We start from the raw sequence: 19,951 nt of genomic DNA on the forward strand, positions 1-19,951 counted from the left end.
TAGATTGGCAGAAAATCGACGGGAGGACTCGGATCACCCTGGAGAGGATTACTCGCTGGATGGTTAGGCTTATAGAACGTCAAGGTGAATCCTGCAGAGGATTACTACCTGGATTTACAACAGCAGAAAGGCGAGGTGAGGACTCGGATCACCCAGGAGAGGATGACAGTAGCACAAGGGCGAGGTGAGGAGTCGCGTTTGCTTGTGAGAGAGAGGAGTGCTGAATGGATTGCACGCGAGCCCAAAGGAATGTTGGAGACGCCGTTGTTCTGGGATAAAGGTGCTGTTTGCCTGCACAGAGAAGGAAATGGGATTTGGGGACTCGGCTCCAGAGCATACTATCTGGAACAGAAGCAGGAATAGCTCAGCAAACCTACTCTCACTGAAATCCTGCACTTCCTAGCAATACAGTTCGCACACCGGCATAGGAGGACATGGGCATTGATGTTCCCTCAGCAGTAGGGTGGAGAGAGTTACATGTGTGATGAAAACGAGCATTGTCTGGTTGATTTCGCGCTGAAGAAGTACGCTGAAGTGTGTCTATGGAGGAACTTGCAGATGAAACTTCTGAGGTGCATGGTGTTTGGGGAGTAGGGAAACGTCTTTGGCGGGCAGCTGTGTAACCGTTCATAACTTGGAAGAAACAGTTTTTCCCTTCCACAAGCATTCTGCCGGTTATCTGCAGTCGCGGGGCTGAACCCCCGTATCGCTGGCATCATGCCCTTTGGCGCCATGGCTTTTGACACCTGAAGTTACACTGGTGAGAAACTTGCACTCGGCAGTAATTATCAGAGTTACATGTACGAAAAGGACAGGTAGAATGAGAAATACATTGCACTTTGAAGCATGCAGAAGTTTTTAGAAAGAAAGGGCCTAAGAACCATCTAGGAACCAGGTACGGTGAGGTTTTGAAAAAGCATACATGTTTAGTTCTTACTAGCATGACTGAAAAGAAGAAACTAATCTTCCAGTGCGAAACTGCTGGATATCAACTGGAGCAGTGGCGAACTGCCGGATGTACACTATCAGAAAGGCGTTGTGAGGACTCGGATCACCCTGGAGACGATGACTCCCTGAAAGTGCACTAACAGAAAAGAGCGGTGAGGACTCGGATCACCAGGGAGGGGAATACTCTCTGGATGTTAGACTGGCAGAATGTGGGAGTGAGGACTCGGATCCCCCTGGAGAGGATTACTATCCGGATCTTCGATTTGGAAAAAGTCGACGTGAGGACTCGGATCACCCTGGAGAGGATTACTCACTGGAAGTTAGGCTGGCAGAAGGTCGAGGTGAGGACTCGGATAATCCTGGAGAGGATTACTCGCTGGATGTTAGGCTTGCAGAACGTCGCGGTGTGGACTCGGATCATACTACAGAGGATTCCTACCTGGATTTACAAGAGCAGGAAGGCGAAGTGAGGACTCGGATCACACAGCAGGGGATTACTTGCTGTATTCACACAAGCAAAAGGGGAAGGTGAGGAGTCGTGTTTGCTTGGGAGAGGAGAGCTGAATGGATACACACTAGCCGAAAGAATGTTGAAGACGCGGGTGCTCAGGGTTAAATGTGCTGTATGCCTGCACACAGAAAGAAATGGGGTTTGGGGACTCGGCTCCAAAGCATACTGTCTGCAACCGGCTGGAATAGGTCAGCAAAGCTAATCTCACTGAAACTGTGCCCTTCATAGGGATACAGTTCGCACAGCGGCTTAGGAGGACATGGGCATTGATGGTCCCTCAGCAGTAGAGTTGAGAGTCCTACATGTCTGACGTAAACGAGTTAGCTCCGGTAGATTTTGCACTGAAGAAATACGCTGAAGTGTGCCTAAGGGGGAACTTTCGGATGAACTCTCTGGGTTTGCGAGGACATGTAGAAGTCGGGAAACCTGGTTCGCGGCTGACTCTTTCACCGATCATAAGGGGAGGAAACCCCTTTTCCCGGCCAGAAGCATTCTGCCGGTTATCTGCAGTCGCGGGGATGAACCCTCGAATCACTGACATCATGCACTTTGCGCCATGGCTTTTGACACCTTAAGTTACATGGGTGAGAAGCTGGCACTCAGCAGTAATTACCAGAGATAAACGTACCAAAAAGGACAAGTAGAATGAGCAATACATTGCACTTTGAAGCGTGCAGAAGTTTGGGGAAAGAAAGTGCCTAAGAACCATCTAGGAAACCAGGTACGGTGAGGTTTGGAAAAAGCATACATGTTTAGCTCTTACTAGCATGACTGAAAAGAAGAAACTACTTTAAAATTCCAGTGCGATGCTGCTGGATATAAACTGGAGCAGTGGCGAACTGCCCGATGTACATTATCAGGAAGACGATGTGAGGACTGGGATCACCCTGGAGGAGATTACTCCCTTAAAGTGCACTAACAGAGAGGAGCGTTGAAGTCTCGGATCACCCGGGAGATTAATAATCGCTGGATGTTAGACTGGCAGAATGGCGCAGTGAGGACTCGGAACCCCCTGGAGAGGATGACACTCTGGATGATAGATTGGCAGAAAATCGACGGGAGGACTCGGATCACCCTGGAGAGGATTACTCGCTGGATGGTTAGGCTTACAGAACGTCAAGGTGAATCCTGCAGAGGATTACTACCTGGATTTACAACAGCAGAAAGGCGAGGTGAGGACTCGGATCACCCAGGAGAGGATGACAGTAGCACAAGGGCGAGGTGAGGAGTCGCGTTTGCTTGTGAGAGAGAGGAGTGCTGAATGGATTGCACGCGAGCCCAAAGGAATGTTGGAGACGCCGTTGTTCTGGGATAAAGGTGCTGTTTGCCGGCACAGAGAAGGAAATGGGATTTGGGGACTCGGCTCCAGAGCATACTATCTGGAACAGAAGCAGGAATAGCTCAGCAAACCTACTCTCACTGAAATCCTGCACTTCCTAGCAATACAGTTTGCACACCGGCATAGGAGGACATGGGCATTGATGTTCCCTCAGCAGTAGGGTGGAGAGAGTTACATGTGTGATGAAAACGAGCATTGTCTGGTTGATTTCGCACTGAAGAAGTACGCTGAAGTGTGTCTATGGAGGAACTTGCAGATGAAACTTCTGAGGTGCATGGTGTTTGGGGAGTAGGGAAACGTCTTTGGCGGGCAGCTGTGTAACCGTTCATAACTTGGAAGAAACAGTTTTTCCCTTCCACAAGCATTCTGCCGGTTATCTGCAGTCGCGGGGCTGAACCCCCGTATCGCTGGCATCATGCCCTTTGGCGCCATGGCTTTTGACACCTGAAGTTACACTGGTGAGAAACTTGCACTCGGCAGTAATTATCAGAGTTACATGTACGAAAAGGACAGGTAGAATGAGAAATACATTGCACTTTGAAGCATGCAGAAGTTTTTAGAAAGAAAGGGCCTAAGAACCATCTAGGAACCAGGTACGGTGAGGTTTTGAAAAAGCATACATGTTTAGTTCTTACTAGCATGACTGAAAAGAAGAAACTAATCTTCCAGTGCGAAACTGCTGGATATCAACTGGAGCAGTGGCGAACTGCCGGATGTACACTATCAGAAAGGCGTTGTGAGGACTCGGATCACCCTGGAGACGATGACTCCCTGAAAGTGCACTAACAGAAAAGAGCGGTGAGGACTCGGATCACCAGGGAGGGGAATACTCTCTGGATGTTAGACTGGCAGAATGTGGGAGTGAGGACTCGGATCCCCCTGGAGAGGATTACTATCTGGATCTTCGATTTGGAAAAAGTCGACGTGAGGACTCGGATCACCCTGGAGAGGATTACTCACTGGAAGTTAGGCTGGCAGAAGGTCGAGGTGAGGACTCGGATAATCCTGGAGAGGATTACTCGCTGGATGTTAGGCTTGCAGAACGTCGCGGTGTGGACTCGGATCATACTACAGAGGATTCCTACCTGGATTTACAAGAGCAGGAAGGCGAAGTGAGGACTCGGATCACACAGCAGGGGATTACTTGCTGTATTCACACAAGCAAAAGGGGAAGGTGAGGAGTCGTGTTTGCTTGGGAGAGGAGAGCTGAATGGATACACACTAGCCGAAAGAATGTTGAAGACGCGGGTGCTCGGGGTTAAATGTGCTGTATGCCTGCACACAGAAATAAATGGGGTTTGGGGACTCGGCTCCAAAACATACTGTCTGGAACCGGCTGGAATAGGTCAGCAAAGCTAATCTCACTGAAACTGTGCCCTTCATAGGGATACAGTTCGCACAGCGGCTTAGGAGGACATGGGCATTGATGGTCCCTCAGCAGTAGACTTGAGAGTCTTACATGTCTGTCGTAAACGAGTTAGCTCCGGTAGATTTTGCACTGAAGAAATACGCTGAAGTGTGCCTAAGGGGGAACTTTCGGATGAACTCTCTGGGTTTGCGAGGACATGTAGAAGTCGGGAAACCTGGTTCGCGGCTGACTCTTTCACCGATCATAAGGGGAGGAAACCGCTTTTCCCGGCCAGAAGCATTCTGCCGGTTATCTGCAGTCGCGGGGATGAACCCTCGAATCACTGACATCATGCACTTTGCGCCATGGCTTTTGACACCTTAAGTTACATGGGTGAGAAGCTGGCACTCAGCAGTAATTACCAGAGATACACGTACCAAAAAGGACAAGTAGAATGAGCAATACATTGCACTTTGAAGCGTGCAGAAGTTTGGGGAAAGAAAGTGCCTAAGAACCATCTAGGAAACCAGGTACGGTGAGGTTTGGAAAAAGCATACATGTTTAGCTCTTACTAGCATGACTGAAAAGAAGAAACTACTTTAAAATTCCAGTGCGATGCTGCTGGATATAAACTGGAGCAGTGGCGAACTGCCCGATGTACATTATCAGGAAGGCGATGTGAGGACTGGGATCACCCTGGAGGCGATTACTCCCTTAAAGTGCACTAACAGAGAGGAGCGTTGAAGTCTCGGATCACCCGGGAGATTAATAATCTCTGGATGTTAGACTGGCAGAATGGCGCAGTGAGGACTCGGATCCCCCTGGAGAGGATGACACTCTGGATGATAGATTGGCAGAAAATCGACGGGAGGACTCGGATCACCCTGGAGAGGATTACTCGCTGGATGGTTAGGCTTACAGAACGTCAAGGTGAATCCTGCAGAGGATTACTACCTGGATTTACAACAGCAGAAAGGCGAGGTGAGGACTCGGATCACCCAGGAGAGGATGACAGTAGCACAAGGGCGAGGTGAGGAGTCGCGTTTGCTTGTGAGAGAGAGGAGTGCTGAATGGATTGCACGCGAGCCCAAAGGAATGTTGGAGACGCCGTTGTTCTGGGATAAAGGTGCTGTTTGCCTGCACAGAGAAGGAAATGGGATTTGGGGACTCGGCTCCAGAGCATACTATCTGGAACAGAAGCAGGAATAGCTCAGCAAACCTACTCTCACTGAAATCCTGCACTTCCTAGCAATACAGTTTGCACACCGGCATAGGAGGACATGGGCATTGATGTTCCCTCAGCAGTAGGGTGGAGAGAGTTACATGTGTGATGAAAACGAGCATTGTCTGGTTGATTTCGCACTGAAGAAGTACGCTGAAGTGTGTCTATGGAGGAACTTGCAGATGAAACTTCTGAGGTGCATGGTGTTTGGGGAGTAGGGAAACGTCTTTGGCGGGCAGCTGTGTAACCGTTCATAACTTGGAAGAAACAGTTTTTCCCTTCCACAAGCATTCTGCCGGTTATCTGCAGTCGCGGGGCTGAACCCCCGTATCGCTGGCATCATGCCCTTTGGCGCCATGGCTTTTGACACCTGAAGTTACACTGGTGAGAAACTTGCACTCGGCAGTAATTATCAGAGTTACATGTACGAAAAGGACAGGTAGAATGAGAAATACATTGCACTTTGAAGCATGCAGAAGTTTTTAGAAAGAAAGGGCCTAAGAACCATCTAGGAACCAGGTACGGTGAGGTTTTGAAAAAGCATACATGTTTAGTTCTTACTAGCATGACTGAAAAGAAGAAACTAATCTTCCAGTGCGAAACTGCTGGATATCAACTGGAGCAGTGGCGAACTGCCGGATGTACACTATCAGAAAGGCGTTGTGAGGACTCGGATCACCCTGGAGACGATGACTCCCTGAAAGTGCACTAACAGAAAAGAGCGGTGAGGACTCGGATCACCAGGGAGGGGAATACTCTCTGGATGTTAGACTGGCAGAATGTGGGAGTGAGGACTCGGATCCCCCTGGAGAGGATTACTATCCGGATCTTCGATTTGGAAAAAGTCGACGTGAGGACTCGGATCACCCTGGAGAGGATTACTCACTGGAAGTTAGGCTGGCAGAAGGTCGAGGTGAGGACTCGGATAATCCTGGAGAGGATTACTCGCTGGATGTTAGGCTTGCAGAACGTCGCGGTGTGGACTCGGATCATACTACAGAGGATTCCTACCTGGATTTACAAGAGCAGGAAGGCGAAGTGAGGACTCGGATCACACAGCAGGGGATTACTTGCTGTATTCACACAAGCAAAAGGGGAAGGTGAGGAGTCGTGTTTGCTTGGGAGAGGAGAGCTGAATGGATACACACTAGCCGAAAGAATGTTGAAGACGCGGGTGCTCAGGGTTAAATGTGCTGTATGCCTGCACACAGAAAGAAATGGAGGTTGGGGACTCGGCTCCAAAGCATACTGTCTGCAACCGGCTGGAATAGGTCAGCAAAGCTAATCTCACTGAAACTGTGCCCTTCATAGGGATACAGTTCGCACAGCGGCTTAGGAGGACATGGGCATTGATGGTCCCTCAGCAGTAGAGTTGAGAGTCTTACATGTCTGACGTAAACGAGTTAGCTCCGGTAGATTTTGCACTGAAGAAATACGCTGAAGTGTGCCTAAGGGGGAACTTTCGGATGAACTCTCTGGGTTTGCGAGGACATGTAGAAGTCGGGAAACCTGGTTCGCGGCTGACTCTTTCACCGATCATAAGGGGAGGAAACCGCTTTTCCCGGCCAGAAGCATTCTGCCGGTTATCTGCAGTCGCGGGGATGAACCCTCGAATCACTGACATCATGCACTTTGCGCCATGGCTTTTGACACCTTAAGTTACATGGGTGAGAAGCTGGCACTCAGCAGTAATTACCAGAGATACACGTACCAAAAAGGACAAGTAGAATGAGCAATACATTGCACTTTGAAGCGTGCAGAAGTTTGGGGAAAGAAAGTGCCTAAGAACCATCTAGGAAACCAGGTACGGTGAGGTTTGGAAAAAGCATACATGTTTAGCTCTTACTAGCATGACTGAAAAGAAGAAACTACTTTAAAATTCCAGTGCGATGCTGCTGGATATAAACTGGAGCAGTGGCGAACTGCCCGATGTACATTATCAGGAAGGCGATGTGAGGACTGGGATCACCCTGGAGGCGATTACTCCCTTAAAGTGCACTAACAGAGAGGAGCGTTGAAGTCTCGGATCACCCGGGAGATTAATAATCTCTGGATGTTAGACTGGCAGAATGGCGCAGTGAGGACTCGGATCCCCCTGGAGAGGATGACACTCTGGATGATAGATTGGCAGAAAATCGACGGGAGGACTCGGATCACCCTGGAGAGGATTACTCGCTGGATGGTTAGGCTTACAGAACGTCAAGGTGAATCCTGCAGAGGATTACTACCTGGATTTACAACAGCAGAAAGGCGAGGTGAGGACTCGGATCACCCAGGAGAGGATGACAGTAGCACAAGGGCGAGGTGAGGAGTCGCGTTTGCTTGTGAGAGAGAGGAGTGCTGAATGGATTGCACGCGAGCCCAAAGGAATGTTGGAGACGCCGTTGTTCTGGGATAAAGGTGCTGTTTGCCGGCACAGAGAAGGAAATGGGATTTGGGGACTCGGCTCCAGAGCATACTATCTGGAACAGAAGCAGGAATAGCTCAGCAAACCTACTCTCACTGAAATCCTGCACTTCCTAGCAATACAGTTTGCACACCGGCATAGGAGGACATGGGCATTGATGTTCCCTCAGCAGTAGGGTGGAGAGAGTTACATGTGTGATGAAAACGAGCATTGTCTGGTTGATTTTGCACTGAAGTGTGTCTATGGAGGAACTTGCAGATGAAACTTCTGAGGTGCATGGTGTTTGGGGAGTAGGGAAACGTCTTTGGCGGGCAGCTGTGTAACCGTTCATAACTTGGAAGAAACAGTTTTTCCCTTCCACAAGCATTCTGCCGGTTATCTGCAGTCGCGGGGCTGAACCCCCGTATCGCTGGCATCATGCCCTTTGGCGCCATGGCTTTTGACACCTGAAGTTACACTGGTGAGAAACTTGCACTCGGCAGTAATTATCAGAGTTACATGTACGAAAAGGACAGGTAGAATGAGAAATACATTGCACTTTGAAGCATGCAGAAGTTTTTAGAAAGAAAGGGCCTAAGAACCATCTAGGAACCAGGTACGGTGAGGTTTTGAAAAAGCATACATGTTTAGTTCTTACTAGCATGACTGAAAAGAAGAAACTAATCTTCCAGTGCGAAACTGCTGGATATCAACTGGAGCAGTGGCGAACTGCCGGATGTACACTATCAGAAAGGCGTTGTGAGGACTCGGATCACCCTGGAGACGATGACTCCTTGAAAGTGCACTAACAGAAAAGAGCGGTGAGGACTCGGATCACCAGGGAGGGGAATACTCTCTGGATGTTAGACTGGCAGAATGTGGGAGTGAGGACTCGGATCCCCCTGGAGAGGATTACTATCTGGATCTTCGATTTGGAAAAAGTCGACGTGAGGACTCGGATCACCCTGGAGAGGATTACTCACTGGAAGTTAGGCTGGCAGAAGGTCGAGGTGAGGACTCGGATAATCCTGGAGAGGATTACTCGCTGGATGTTAGGCTTGCAGAACGTCGCGGTGTGGACTCGGATCATACTACAGAGGATTCCTACCTGGATTTACAAGAGCAGGAAGGCGAAGTGAGGACTCGGATCACACAGCAGGGGATTACTTGCTGTATTCACACAAGCAAAAGGGGAAGGTGAGGAGTCGTGTTTGCTTGGGAGAGGAGAGCTGAATGGATACACACTAGCCGAAAGAATGTTGAAGACGCGGGTGCTCGGGGTTAAATGTGCTGTATGCCTGCACACAGAAAGAAATGGGGTTTGGGGACTCGGCTCCAAAACATACTGTCTGGAACCGGCTGGAATAGGTCTGCAAAGCTAATCTCACTGAAACTGTGCCCTTCATAGGGATACAGTTCGCACAGCGGCTTAGGAGGACATGGGCATTGATGGTCCCTCAGCAGTAGAGTTGAGAGTCTTACATGTCTGACGTAAACGAGTTAGCTCCGGTAGATTTTGCACTGAAGAAATACGCTGAAGTGTGCCTAAGGGGGAACTTTCGGATGAACTCTCTGGGTTTGCGAGGACATGTAGAAGTCGGGAAACCTGGTTCGCGGCTGACTCTTTCACCGATCATAAGGGGAGGAAACCGCTTTTCCCGGCCAGAAGCATTCTGCCGGTTATCTGCAGTCGCGGGGATGAACCCTCGAATCACTGACATCATGCACTTTGCGCCATGGCTTTTGACACCTTAAGTTACATGGGTGAGAAGCTGGCACTCAGCAGTAATTACCAGAGATACACGTACCAAAAAGGACAAGTAGAATGAGCAATACATTGCACTTTGAAGCGTGCAGAAGTTTGGGGAAAGAAAGTGCCTAAGAACCATCTAGGAAACCAGGTACGGTGAGGTTTGGAAAAAGCATACATGTTTAGCTCTTACTAGCATGACTGAAAAGAAGAAACTACTTTAAAATTCCAGTGCGATGCTGCTGGATATAAACTGGAGCAGTGGCGAACTGCCCGATGTACATTATCAGGAAGGCGATGTGAGGACTGGGATCACCCTGGAGGCGATTACTCCCTTAAAGTGCACTAACAGAGAGGAGCGTTGAAGTCTCGGATCACCCGGGAGATTAATAATCTCTGGATGTTAGACTGGCAGAATGGCGCAGTGAGGACTCGGATCCCCCTGGAGAGGATGACACTCTGGATGATAGATTGGCAGAAAATCGACGGGAGGACTCGGATCACCCTGGAGAGGATTACTCGCTGGATGGTTAGGCTTACAGAACGTCAAGGTGAATCCTGCAGAGGATTACTACCTGGATTTACAACAGCAGAAAGGCGAGGTGAGGACTCGGATCACCCAGGAGAGGATGACAGTAGCACAAGGGCGAGGTGAGGAGTCGCGTTTGCTTGTGAGAGAGAGGAGTGCTGAATGGATTGCACGCGAGCCCAAAGGAATGTTGGAGACGCCGTTGTTCTGGGATAAAGGTGCTGTTTGCCGGCACAGAGAAGGAAATGGGATTTGGGGACTCGGCTCCAGAGCATACTATCTGGAACAGAAGCAGGAATAGCTCAGCAAACCTACTCTCACTGAAATCCTGCACTTCCTAGCAATACAGTTTGCACACCGGCATAGGAGGACATGGGCATTGATGTTCCCTCAGCAGTAGGGTGGAGAGAGTTACATGTGTGATGAAAACGAGCATTGTCTGGTTGATTTTGCACTGAAGTGTGTCTATGGAGGAACTTGCAGATGAAACTTCTGAGGTGCATGGTGTTTGGGGAGTAGGGAAACGTCTTTGGCGGGCAGCTGTGTAACCGTTCATAACTTGGAAGAAACAGTTTTTCCCTTCCACAAGCATTCTGCCGGTTATCTGCAGTCGCGGGGCTGAACCCCCGTATCGCTGGCATCATGCCCTTTGGCGCCATGGCTTTTGACACCTGAAGTTACACTGGTGAGAAACTTGCACTCGGCAGTAATTATCAGAGTTACATGTACGAAAAGGACAGGTAGAATGAGAAATACATTGCACTTTGAAGCATGCAGAAGTTTTTAGAAAGAAAGGGCCTAAGAACCATCTAGGAACCAGGTACGGTGAGGTTTTGAAAAAGCATACATGTTTAGTTCTTACTAGCATGACTGAAAAGAAGAAACTAATCTTCCAGTGCGAAACTGCTGGATATCAACTGGAGCAGTGGCGAACTGCCGGATGTACACTATCAGAAAGGCGTTGTGAGGACTCGGATCACCCTGGAGACGATGACTCCCTGAAAGTGCACTAACAGAAAAGAGCGGTGAGGACTCGGATCACCAGGGAGGGGAATACTCTCTGGATGTTAGACTGGCAGAATGTGGGAGTGAGGACTCGGATCCCCCTCGAGAGGATTACTATCTGGATCTTCGATTTGGAAAAAGTCGACGTGAGGACTCGGATCACCCTGGAGAGGATTACTCACTGGAAGTTAGGCTGGCAGAAGGTCGAGGTGAGGACTCGGATAATCCTGGAGAGGATTACTCGCTGGATGTTAGGCTTGCAGAACGTCGCGGTGTGGACTCGGATCATACTACAGAGGATTCCTACCTGGATTTACAAGAGCAGGAAGGCGAAGTGAGGACTCGGATCACACAGCAGGGGATTACTTGCTGTATTCACACAAGCAAAAGGGGAAGGTGAGGAGTCGTGTTTGCTTGGGAGAGGAGAGCTGAATGGATACACACTAGCCGAAAGAATGTTGAAGACGCGGGTGCTCGGGGTTAAATGTGCTGTATGCCTGCACACAGAAAGAAATGGGGTTTGGGGACTCGGCTCCAAAACATACTGTCTGCAACCGGCTGGAATAGGTCAGCAAAGCTAATCTCACTGAAACTGTGCCCTTCATAGGGATACAGTTCGCACAGCGGCTTAGGAGGACATGGGCATTGATGGTCCCTCAGCAGTAGAGTTGAGAGTCTTACATGTCTGACGTAAACGAGTTAGCTCCGGTAGATTTTGCACTGAAGAAATACGCTGAAGTGTGCCTAAGGGGGAACTTTCGGATGAACTCTCTGGGTTTGCGAGGACATGTAGAAGTCGGGAAACCTGGTTCGCGGCTGACTCTTTCACCGATCATAAGGGGAGGAAACCGCTTTTCCCGGCCAGAAGCATTCTGCCGGTTATCTGCAGTCGCGGGGATGAACCCTCGAATCACTGACATCATGCACTTTGCGCCATGGCTTTTGACACCTTAAGTTACATGGGTGAGAAGCTGGCACTCAGCAGTAATTACCAGAGATACACGTACCAAAAAGGACAAGTAGAATGAGCAATACATTGCACTTTGAAGCATGCAGAAGTTTGGGGAAAGAAAGTGCCTAAGAACCATCTAGGAAACCAGGTACGGTGAGGTTTGGAAAAAGCATACATGTTTAGCTCTTACTAGCATGACTGAAAAGAAGAAACTACTTTAAAATTCCAGTGCGATGCTGCTGGATATAAACTGGAGCAGTGGCGAACTGCCCGATGTACATTATCAGGAAGGCGATGTGAGGACTGGGATCACCCTGGAGGCGATTACTCCCTTAAAGTGCACTAACAGAGAGGAGCGTTGAAGTCTCGGATCACCCGGGAGATTAATAATCTCTGGATGTTAGACTGGCAGAATGGCGCAGTGAGGACTCGGATCCCCCTGGAGAGGATGACACTCTGGATGATAGATTGGCAGAAAATCGACGGGAGGACTCGGATCACCCTGGAGAGGATTACTCGCTGGATGGTTAGGCTTACAGAACGTCAAGGTGAATCCTGCAGAGGATTACTACCTGGATTTACAACAGCAGAAAGGCGAGGTGAGGACTCGGATCACCCAGGAGAGGATGACAGTAGCACAAGGGCGAGGTGAGGAGTCGCGTTTGCTTGTGAGAGAGAGGAGTGCTGAATGGATTGCACGCGAGCCCAAAGGAATGTTGGAGACGCCGTTGTTCTGGGATAAAGGTGCTGTTTGCCGGCACAGAGAAGGAAATGGGATTTGGGGACTCGGCTCCAGAGCATACTATCTGGAACAGAAGCAGGAATAGCTCAGCAAACCTACTCTCACTGAAATCCTGCACTTCCTAGCAATACAGTTTGCACACCGGCATAGGAGGACATGGGCATTGATGTTCCCTCAGCAGTAGGGTGGAGAGAGTTACATGTGTGATGAAAACGAGCATTGTCTGGTTGATTTTGCACTGAAGTGTGTCTATGGAGGAACTTGCAGATGAAACTTCTGAGGTGCATGGTGTTTGGGGAGTAGGGAAACGTCTTTGGCGGGCAGCTGTGTAACCGTTCATAACTTGGAAGAAACAGTTTTTCCCTTCCACAAGCATTCTGCCGGTTATCTGCAGTCGCGGGGCTGAACCCCCGTATCGCTGGCATCATGCCCTTTGGCGCCATGGCTTTTGACACCTGAAGTTACACTGGTGAGAAACTTGCACTCGGCAGTAATTATCAGAGTTACATGTACGAAAAGGACAGGTAGAATGAGAAATACATTGCACTTTGAAGCATGCAGAAGTTTTTAGAAAAAAAGGGCCTAAGAACCATCTAGGAACCAGGTACGGTGAGGTTTTGAAAAAGCATACATGTTTAGTTCTTACTAGCATCACTGAAAAGAAGAAACTAATCTTCCAGTGCGAAACTGCTGGATATCAACTGGAGCAGTGGCGAACTGCCGGATGTACACTATCAGAAAGGCGTTGTGAGGACTCGGATCACCCTGGAGACGATGACTCCCTGAAAGTGCACTAACAGAAAAGAGCGGTGAGGACTCGGATCACCAGGGAGGGGAATACTCTCTGGATGTTAGACTGGCAGAATGTGGGAGTGAGGACTCGGATCCCCCTCGAGAGGATTACTATCCGGATCTTCGATTTGGAAAAAGTCGACGTGAGGACTCGGATCACCCTGGAGAGGATTACTCACTGGAAGTTAGGCTGGCAGAAGGTCGAGGTGAGGACTCGGATAATCCTGGAGAGGATTACTCGCTGGATGTTAGGCTTGCAGAACGTCGCGGTGTGGACTCGGATCATACTACAGAGGATTCCTACCTGGATTTACAAGAGCAGGAAGGCGAAGTGAGGACTCGGATCACACAGCAGGGGATTACTTGCTGTATTCACACAAGCAAAAGGGGAAGGTGAGGAGTCGTGTTTGCTTGGGAGAGGAGAGCTGAATGGATACACACTAGCCGAAAGAATGTTGAAGACGCGGGTGCTCGGGGTTAAATGTGCTGTATGCCTGCACACAGAAAGAAATGGGGTTTGGGGACTCGGCTCCAAAACATACTGTCTGGAACCGGCTGGAATAGGTCAGCAAAGCTAATCTCACTGAAACTGTGCCCTTCATAGGGATACAGTTCGCACAGCGGCTTAGGAGGACATGGGCATTGATGGTCCCTCAGCAGTAGAGTTGAGAGTCTTACATGTCTGACGTAAACGAGTTAGCTCCGGTAGATTTTGCACTGAAGAAATACGCTGAAGTGTGCCTAAGGGGGAACTTTCGGATGAACTCTCTGGGTTTGCGAGGACATGTAGAAGTCGGGAAACCTGGTTCGCGGCTGACTCTTTCACCGATCATAAGGGGAGGAAACCGCTTTTCCCGGCCAGAAGCATTCTGCCGGTTATCTGCAGTCGCGGGGATGAACCCTCGAATCACTGACATCATGCACTTTGCGCCATGGCTTTTGACACCTTAAGTTACATGGGTGAGAAGCTGGCACTCAGCAGTAATTACCAGAGATACACGTACCAAAAAGGACAAGTAGAATGAGCAATACATTGCACTTTGAAGCGTGCAGAAGTTTGGGGAAAGAAAGTGCCTAAGAACCATCTAGGAAACCAGGTACGGTGAGGTTTGGAAAAAGCATACATGTTTAGCTCTTACTAGCATGACTGAAAAGAAGAAACTACTTTAAAATTCCAGTGCGATGCTGCTGGATATAAACTGGAGCAGTGGCGAACTGCCCGATGTACATTATCAGGAAGGCGATGTGAGGACTGGGATCACCCTGGAGGCGATTACTCCCTTAAAGTGCACTAACAGAGAGGAGCGTTGAAGTCTCGGATCACCCGGGAGATTAATAATCTCTGGATGTTAGACTGGCAGAATGGCGCAGTGAGGACTCGGATCCCCCTGGAGAGGATGACACTCTGGATGATAGATTGGCAGAAAATCGACGGGAGGACTCGGATCACCCTGGAGAGGATTACTCGCTGGATGGTTAGGCTTACAGAACGTCAAGGTGAATCCTGCAGAGGATTACTACCTGGATTTACAACAGCAGAAAGGCGAGGTGAGGACTCGGATCACCCAGGAGAGGATGACAGTAGCACAAGGGCGAGGTGAGGAGTCGCGTTTGCTTGTGAGAGAGAGGAGTGCTGAATGGATTGCACGCGAGCCCAAAGGAATGTTGGAGACGCCGTTGTTCTGGGATAAAGGTGCTGTTTGCCGGCACAGAGAAGGAAATGGGATTTGGGGACTCGGCTCCAGAGCATACTATCTGGAACAGAAGCAGGAATAGCTCAGCAAACCTACTCTCACTGAAATCCTGCACTTCCTAGCAATACAGTTTGCACACCGGCATAGGAGGACATGGGCATTGATGTTCCCTCAGCAGTAGGGTGGAGAGAGTTACATGTGTGATGAAAACGAGCATTGTCTGGTTGATTTTGCACTGAAGTGTGTCTATGGAGGAACTTGCAGATGAAACTTCTGAGGTGCATGGTGTTTGGGGAGTAGGGAAACGTCTTTGGCGGGCAGCTGTGTAACCGTTCATAACTTGGAAGAAACAGTTTTTCCCTTCCACAAGCATTCTGCCGGTTATCTGCAGTCGCGGGGCTGAACCCCCGTATCGCTGGCATCATGCCCTTTGGCGCCATGGCTTTTGACACCTGAAGTTACACTGGTGAGAAACTTGCACTCGGCAGTAATTATCAGAGTTACATGTACGAAAAGGACAGGTAGAATGAGAAATACATTGCACTTTGAAGCATGCAGAAGTTTTTAGAAAGAAAGGGCCTAAGAACCATCTAGGAACCAGGTACGGTGAGGTTTTGAAAAAGCATACATGTTTAGTTCTTACTAGCATGACTGAAAAGAAGAAACTAATCTTCCAGTGCGAAACTGCTGGATATCAACTGGAGCAGTGGCGAACTGCCGGATGTACACTATCAGAAAGGCGTTGTGAGGACTCGGATCACCCTGGAGACGATGACTCCCTGAAAGTGCACTAACAGAAAAGAGCGGTGAGGACTCGGATCACCAGGGAGGGGAATACTCTCTGGATGTTAGACTGGCAGAATGTGGGAGTGAGGACTCGGATCCCCCTGGAGAGGATTACTATCCGGATCTTCGATTTGGAAAAAGTCGACGTGAGGACTCGGATCACCCTGGAGAGGATTACTCACTGGAAGTTAGGCTGGCAGAAGGTCGAGGTGAGGACTCGGATAATCCTGGAGAGGATTACTCGCTGGATGTTAGGCTTGCAGAACGTCGCGGTGTGGACTCGGATCATACTACAGAGGATTCCTACCTGGATTTACAAGAGCAGGAAGGCGAAGTGAGGACTCGGATCACACAGCAGGGGATTACTTGCTGTATTCACACAAGCAAAAGGGGAAGGTGAGGAGTCGTGTTTGCTTGGGAGAGGAGAGCTGAATGGATACACACTAGCCGAAAGAATGTTGAAGACGCGGGTGCTCGGGGTTAAATGTGCTGTATGCCTGCACACAGAAAGAAATGGGGTTTGGGGACTCGGCTCCAAAACATACTGTCTGGAACCGGCTGGAATAGGTCAGCAAAGCTAATCTCACTGAAACTGTGCCCTTCATAGGGATACAGTTCGCACAGCGGCTTAGGAGGACATGGGCATTGATGGTCCCTCAGCAGTAGAGTTGAGAGTCCTACATGTCTGACGTAAACGAGTTAGCTCCGGTAGATTTTGCACTGAAGAAATACGCTGAAGTGTGCCTAAGGGGGAACTTTCGGATGAACTCTCTGGGTTTGCGAGGACATGTAGAAGTCGGGAAACCTGGTTCGCGGCTGACTCTTTCACCGATCATAAGGGGAGGAAACCGCTTTTCCCGGCCAGAAGCATTCTGCCGGTTATCTGCAGTCGCGGGGATGAACCCTCGAATCACTGACATCATGCACTTTGCGCCATGGCTTTTGACACCTTAAGTTACATGGGTGAGAAGCTGGCACTCAGCAGTAATTACCAGAGATACACGTACCAAAAAGGACAAGTAGAATGAGCAATACATTGCACTTTGAAGCGTGCAGAAGTTTGGGGAAAGAAAGTGCCTAAGAACCATCTAGGAAACCAGGTACGGTGAGGTTTGGAAAAAGCATACATGTTTAGCTCTTACTAGCATGACTGAAAAGAAGAAACTACTTTAAAATTCCAGTGCGATGCTGCTGGATATAAACTGGAGCAGTGGCGAACTGCCCGATGTACATTATCAGGAAGGCGATGTGAGGACTGGGATCACCCTAGAGGCGATTACTCCCTTAAAGTGCACTAACAGAGAGGAGCGTTGAAGTCTCGGATCACCCGGGAGATTAATAATCTCTGGATGTTAGACTGGCAGAATGGCGCAGTGAGGACTCGGATCCCCCTGGAGAGGATGACACTCTGGATGATAGATTGGCAGAAAATCGACGGGAGGACTCGGATCACCCTGGAGAGGATTACTCGCTGGATGGTTAGGCTTACAGAACGTCAAGGTGAATCCTGCAGAGGATTACTACCTGGATTTACAACAGCAGAAAGGCGAGGTGAGGACTCGGATCACCCAGGAGAGGATGACAGTAGCACAAGGGCGAGGTGAGGAGTCGCGTTTGCTTGTGAGAGAGAGGAGTGCTGAATGGATTGCACGCGAGCCCAAAGGAATGTTGGAGACGCCGTTGTTCTGGGATAAAGGTGCTGTTTGCCGGCACAGAGAAGGAAATGGGATTTGGGGACTCGGCTCCAGAGCATACTATCTGGAACAGAAGCAGGAATAGCTCAGCAAACCTACTCTCACTGAAATCCTGCACTTCCTAGCAATACAGTTTGCACACCGGCATAGGAGGACATGGGCATTGATGTTCCCTCAGCAGTAGGGTGGAGAGAGTTACATGTGTGATGAAAACGAGCATTGTCTGGTTGATTTTGCACTGAAGTGTGTCTATGGAGGAACTTGCAGATGAAACTTCTGAGGTGCATGGTGTTTGGGGAGTAGGGAAACGTCTTTGGCGGGCAGCTGTGTAACCGTTCATAACTTGGAAGAAACAGTTTTTCCCTTCCACAAGCATTCTGCCGGTTATCTGCAGTCGCGGGGCTGAACCCCCGTATCGCTGGCATCATGCCCTTTGGCGCCATGGCTTTTGACACCTGAAGTTACACTGGTGAGAAACTTGCACTCGGCAGTAATTATCAGAGTTACATGTACGAAAAGGACAGGTAGAATGAGAAATACATTGCACTTTGAAGCATGCAGAAGTTTTTAGAAAGAAAGGGCCTAAGAACCATCTAGGAACCAGGTACGGTGAGGTTTTGAAAAAGCATACATGTTTAGTTCTTACTAGCATGACTGAAAAGAAGAAACTAATCTTCCAGTGCGAAACTGCTGGATATCAACTGGAGCAGTGGCGAACTGCCGGATGTACACTATCAGAAAGGCGTTGTGAGGACTCGGATCACCCTGGAGACGATGACTCCCTGAAAGTGCACTAACAGAAAAGAGCGGTGAGGACTCGGATCACCAGGGAGGGGAATACTCTCTGGATGTTAGACTGGCAGAATGTGGGAGTGAGGACTCGGATCCCCCTCGAGAGGATTACTATCCGGATCTTCGATTTGGAAAAAGTCGACGTGAGGACTCGGATCACCCTGGAGAGGATTACTCACTGGAAGTTAGGCTGGCAGAAGGTCGAGGTGAGGACTCGGATAATCCTGGAGAGGATTACTCGCTGGATGTTAGGCTTGCAGAACGTCGCGGTGTGGACTCGGATCATACTACAGAGGATTCCTACCTGGATTTACAAGAGCAGGAAGGCGAAGTGAGGACTCGGATCACACAGCAGGGGATTACTTGCTGTATTCACACAAGCAAAAGGGGAAGGTGAGGAGTCGTGTTTGCTTGGGAGAGGAGAGCTGAATGGATACACACTAGCCGAAAGAATGTTGAAGACGCGGGTGCTCGGGGTTAAATGTGCTGTATGCCTGCACACAGAAATAAATGGGGTTTGGGGACTCGGCTCCAAAACATACTGTCTGGAACCGGCTGGAATAGGTCAGCAAAGCTAATCTCACTGAAACTGTGCCCTTCATAGGGATACAGTTCGCACAGCGGCTTAGGAGGACATGGGCATTGATGGTCCCTCAGCAGTAGAGTTGAGAGTCTTACATGTCTGACGTAAACGAGTTAGCTCCGGTAGATTTTGCACTGAAGAAATACGCTGAAGTGTGCCTAAGGGGGAACTTTCGGATGAACTCTCTGGGTTTGCGAGGACATGTAGAAGTCGGGAAACCTGGTTCGCGGCTGACTCTTTCACCGATCATAAGGGGAGGAAACCGCTTTTCCCGGCCAGAAGCATTCTGCCGGTTATCTGCAGTCGCGGGGATGAACCCTCGAATCACTGACATCATGCACTTTGCGCCATGGCTTTTGACACCTTAAGTTACATGGGTGAGAAGCTGGCACTCAGCAGTAATTACCAGAGATACACGTACCAAAAAGGACAAGTAGAATGAGCAATACATTGCACTTTGAAGCGTGCAGAAGTTTGGGGAAAGAAAGTGCCTAAGAACCATCTAGGAAACCAGGTACGGTGAGGTTTGGAAAAAGCATACATGTTTAGCTCTTACTAGCATGACTGAAAAGAAGAAACTACTTTAAAATTCCAGTGCGATGCTGCTGGATATAAACTGGAGCAGTGGCGAACTGCCCGATGTACATTATCAGGAAGGCGATGTGAGGACTGGGATCACCCTGGAGGCGATTACTCCCTTAAAGTGCACTAACAGAGAGGAGCGTTGAAGTCTCGGATCACCCGGGAGATTAATAATCTCTGGATGTTAGACTGGCAGAATGGCGCAGTGAGGACTCGGATCCCCCTGGAGAGGATGACACTCTGGATGATAGATTGGCAGAAAATCGACGGGAGGACTCGGATCACCCTGGAGAGGA

The sequence above is a fragment of the Nycticebus coucang genome, chromosome 22 (genome assembly GCF_027406575.1).
Source record: "Nycticebus coucang isolate mNycCou1 chromosome 22, mNycCou1.pri, whole genome shotgun sequence".
In the NCBI taxonomy this organism is placed as follows: domain Eukaryota; kingdom Metazoa; phylum Chordata; class Mammalia; order Primates; family Lorisidae; genus Nycticebus; species Nycticebus coucang.